At 52.8% G+C, this 5,365-nt stretch overlaps 1 pseudogene across 1 annotated transcript; it reads left to right on the top strand.

Annotated features, from left to right (window-relative positions):
* The first annotated feature begins 2,377 nt into the window (after window positions 1-2,377).
* Window positions 2,378-3,215, top strand: LOC309552570 (annotated as a pseudogene). The gene has a single exon. The product of its transcript is annotated as an uncharacterized misc_RNA (transcript).
* The last annotated feature ends 2,150 nt before the right edge of the window (window positions 3,216-5,365 follow it).

The raw sequence follows: 5,365 nt of genomic DNA, 5'->3' as shown, positions 1-5,365 counted from the left end.
TACTTTTTCACTATACACATTCTAACACCTGGGTATGTTTATTTGTGAACCATTCCATTGTAGATTTTGCTTTATGTTTTGGATCATTGTCTTGTTGGAAGACAAATCTCCGTCCCAGTCTCAGGTCTTTTGCAGACTCCATCAGGTTTTCTTCCAGAATGGTCCTGTATTTGGCTCCATCCATCTTCCCATCAATTTTAACCATCTTCCCTGTCCCTGCTGAAGAAAAGCAGGCCAAAATCATGATGCTGCCACCACCATGTTTGACAGTGGGGATGGTGTGTTCAGGGTGATGAGCTGTGTTGCTTTTACGCCAAACAAAACGTTTTGCATTGTTGCCAAAAAGTTCGATTTTGGTTTCATCTGACCAGAGCACCTTCTTCCACATGTTTGGTGTGTCTCCCAGGTGGCTTGTGGCAAACTTTAAACAACACTTTTTATGGATATCTTTAAGAAATGGCTTTCTTCTTCCCACTCTTCCATTAAGGCCAGATTTGTGCAGTATACAACTGATTGTTGTCCTATGGACAGAGTCTCCCACCTCAGCTGTAGATCTCTGCAGTTCATCCAGAGTGATCATGGGCCTCTTGGCTGCATCTCTGATCAGTCTTCTCCTTGTATGAGCTGAAAGTTTAGAGGGACGGCCAGGTCTTCGTAGATTTGCAGTGGTCTGATACTCCTTCCATTTCAATATTATTGCTTGCACAGTGCTCCTTGGGATGTTTAAAGCTTGGGAAATCATTTTGAATCCAAATCCGGCTTTACACTTCTCCACAACAGTATCTCGGACCTGCCTGGTGTGTTCCTTGTTCTTCATGATGCTCTCTGCGCTTTAAACGTACCTCTGAGACTATCACAGTGCAGGTGCATTTATACAGAGACTTGATTACACACAGGTGGATTCTATTTATCATCATTAGTCATTTAGGTCAACATTGGATCATTCAGAGATCCTCACTGAACTTCTGGAGAGAGTTTGCTGCACTGAAAGTAATGATGCTGAATAATTTTGCACGCCCAATTTTTCCAGTTTTTTATTTGTTAATAAAGTTTGAAATATCCAATAAATTTCATTCCACTTCATGAATGTGTCCAACTTGTTGTTGATTCTTCACAAAAAATACAGTTTTATATCTTTATGTTTGAAGCCTGAAATGTGGCAAAAGGTCGCAAAGTTCAAGGGGGCCGAATACTTTCGCAAGGCACTGTATTACTGAGCGTGGTTCATTCAGTATATCTGAAAACCTGAAATGCTACCTCCTAATACCCATGTGTAATAAAATATAAGGAGCGGAGACAGTCACAATTGGAAGTGAAAGGGTTTAATACCAGACCAGCAAGCCTTTCTTTGTAAAAGTCTAAATCGGGGTATAAAAAGAGAGCATAGGTCTTTCATGGTAATATGTTTTCTGGGCTAAAAGTCACTTCCCTTTAAATGTTTCCTCCGTCCCATCTGCAGAGAACAGTCTATGAATAATGCAGGCAGGGCAGTAGAAATGACGGGACTGCAGCAGGGCACACAGACCCCACTACCTATAATACTATGAATGCTTCAACGGCCATTCTTCAGCTCTGACATAAAGCTTTTCTAGGCCAAGGCAAATGCTTAGTCACGTTTCTTACTTCAAGCAACTCGTTGACTTCTCGCCGTGACATTTAACTGCATCAGAGCTTTACAAAAGAGAATGACTCGCTGTGCATGCTTTGACTTCCCAGAAAACATGGGAAAAGTTCAGTCGGAATTAAACCCCATTGGCTGACCCTTCCTCTGTGTGATATCAGCCTCCTGATTTTATTTGCCTGAAATAAAATTCATCATGATGGGGATGATGCTGGTCAGGATGAGGAGGGCTGATGCTGATGCTGAGGCTGGAGGGGGGGGGGGGGGATGTTTATCCTGCTTGCTGCTCCGTCACGTGGTGGCCCCTTTAAGTTTCCATTGAGAGCAGCTTGTGGTGTCACATGATGGACATGATATAATGTAACCAGAACAGGGAGGGAGGCAGAGAAGAGGAAGACAGAGTGGGAGAAAGTCATGGAGAGCAGCAGCAGCAGCAGCAGCACACTGCGCATTACCGATCACTGCATTATCATCAGTCGGAGCTCAGTCCACACCTAGTGATTGATCACCACCATGTGTATGGATGGTCTGCCACTGCGCCCAATGAGTGGAGCCTGCCAGCAAATGAGGGCATGTGTCAGTAGAACGAGAGAGAGAGATGGCAGAGGAACTTCACTATCACTGACATCGGAAAGAAGAAGTGACAGCACAGGGAACCTGCAGCACACCCACAGAGGATGGCAGAGAGCACGCAGAGGGATGGCCATGGCGGAGCACACACACAGAGGATGGCAGAGAGCACGCAGAGGGATAGCCATGGCGGAGCACACACAGGGATGGCAGAGAGCACGCAGAGGGATGGCCATGGAGGAGCACACACAGGGATGGCAGAGAGCACGCAGAGGGATGGCCATGGAGGAGCACACACACAGGGATGGCAGAGAGCACGCAGAGGGATAGCCATGGCGGAGCACACACAGGGATGGCAGAGAGCACGCAGAGGGATAGCCATGGCGGAGCACACACACAGGGATGGCAGAGAGCACGCAGAGGGATGGCCATGGCGGAGAACACATACAGGGATGGCAGAGAGCATGCAGAGGGATGGCCATGGCGGAGAACACACACAAGGATGGTAGAGAGCATGCAGAGGGATGGCCATGGCGGAGAACACACACAGGGATGGCAGAGAGCATGCAGAGGGATGGCCATGGCGGAGAACACACACAAGGATGGTAGAGAGCACGCAGAGGGATAGCCATGGCGGAGCACACACAGGGATGGCAGAGAGCACGCAGAGGGATGGCCATGGAGGAGCACACACACAGGGATGGCAGAGAGCACGCAGAGGGATAGCCATGGCGGAGCACACACAGGGATGGCAGAGAGCATGCAGAGGGATAGCCATGGCGGAGCACACACACAGGGATGGCAGAGAGCACGCAGAGGGATGGCCATGGCGGAGAACACATACAGGGATGGCAGAGAGCATGCAGAGGGATGGCCATGGCGGAGAACACACACAAGGATGGTAGAGAGCATGCAGAGGGATGGCCATGGCGGAGCACACACACAGGGATGGCAGAGAGCACGCAGAGGGATAGCCATGGTGGAGCACACACACAGGGATGGCAGAGAGCACGCAGAGGGATAGCCATGGCGGAGCACACACAGGGATGGCAGAGAGCATGCAGAGGGATAGCCATGGCGGAGCACACACACAGGGATGGCAGAGAGCACGCAGAGGGATGGCCATGGCGGAGAACACATACAGGGATGGCAGAGAGCATGCAGAGGGATGGCCATGGCGGAGAACACACACAAGGATGGTAGAGAGCATGCAGAGGGATGGCCATGGCGGAGCACACACACAGGGATGGCAGAGAGCACGCAGAGGGATAGCCATGGCGGAGCACACACAGGGATGGCAGAGAGCACGCAGAGGAATGGCCATGGCGGAGCACACACAGGGATGGCAAAGAGCACGCAGAGGGATGGCCATGGCGGAGAACACACACAGGGATGGCAGAGAGCATGCAGAGGGATGGCCATGGCGGAGCACACACACAGGGATGGCAGAGAGCACGCGGAGGGATGGCCATGGCGGAGCACACAGGGATGGTAGAGAACACACAGAGGGATGGCCATGGTGGAGCACACGCACAGGGATGGCCGAGAGCACGCAGAGAGATGGCCATGGTGGAGCACACACAGGAATGGCAAAGACCATGGCGGAGCGCACACACAGGGATGGCAGAGCTCACACACATAGAAGGATGGCAGAGAGAATATATACAAGGATGGGGATGCCAGAGCTCACACATAGAGGGAAGGACATGACACAAGAGGAGGATGGCACACACACAGAGGGAAGCCATGGCACAGGAGGAGGATGGCTATGGTACAGGGGGAGGAAGGCACACACACAGAGGGTGGCCATGGCACAGGGGGAGGATGGCACACACATAGAGGGATGGCCATGGCACAGGAGGAGGATGACTATGGTACAGGGGGAGGATGGAACACACACACACAAGGTGGCTATGGCACACGCACAGAGGGAAGCCATGGCACAGGAGGATGCCCTATGGTACAGGGGGAGGATGGTACACACACAGAGGGTGGCAATGGCACAGGGGAAGGATGGCACACACACAGAGGGTAGCCATGGCACAGGAGGAGGAGGGCACACACACACAGAGTGGCTAAGGCACAGGAGGAGGAGGGCACACACATAGAGGGTGGCCATGGTAGAGGAGGAGGATGTCACACACACAGAAGGTGGCTATGGCACAGGAGGAGGATGGCACACACACAGAGGGTGGCTATGGCACAGGAGGAGGATGGCACACACAGAGGGTGGCCATGGCACACACATAGAGGGTGGCCATGGCACAGGAGGAGGATAGCACACACATATAGGGTGGCCAAGGCACAGGAGGAAAGGGTGGCCATAGCACAGGAGGAGGATGGCACACACATAGAGGGTGGCCATGGCACAGGAGGAAAGGGTGGCCATGGCACACACATAGAGGGTGGCCATGGCACAGGAGGAGGATGGCACACACACATTGAGGGTGGCCATGGTACAGGAGGAGGATGGCATACACATAGAGGGTGGCCATGGCACAGGAGGAGGATGGCATACACATAGAGGGTGGCCATGGCACAGGAGGAGGATGGCACACACATAGAGGGTGGCCATGGCACAGGAGGAGGATGGCACACACATAGAGGGTGGCCATGGCACAGGAGGAGGATGGCATACACATAGAGGGTGGCCATGGCACAGGAGGAGGATGGCACACACATAGAGGGTGGCCATGGCACAGGAGGAGGATGGCAGAGTTATTTGGAGAAGTTGGAAGTGCGCACAGTCCCTCCGGGGGAGTTGTAGGGAAGAGGATGCTCGGGATTGAAGGGAGAGGGCCAGGCTCGGCCTCCTATTGGTCGGCAGTGGAGAAGCAGCAGTGCGCTCCTCATCCAGCACAGAGGAAAAAATGACGAGGAGGAGGAGGAGGGGCGGAGGCAGCCACTTCCAGCACAACACATGGAGAGGGAGGACACACCCACCTGCAATATCACCACCAACACCACCGACCTCTCCATCTACCTGTCCGTCCGCTCATCGCCTGCCCCGTCTATCTGTATATCTGTGTATGGATGGAGGGAGCCGCCTGGAGGAGCCGGGGCAGACATGGCACCCAGGATGGTGAGTTGTGTATTTTTCTGTGTTGGGACATGTGCGCCATCAGTGCGGCCATACATACGCAGATCCGGGGTGGGGGCGATTTTGGTCGTTGT

This window comes from Pelophylax lessonae, assembly GCF_965119305.1.
Source record: "Pelophylax lessonae genome assembly, chromosome: 4".
In the NCBI taxonomy this organism is placed as follows: Eukaryota; Metazoa; Chordata; class Amphibia; order Anura; family Ranidae; genus Pelophylax; species Pelophylax lessonae.
This window is presented reverse-complemented; position numbering and strand designations above follow the sequence as displayed.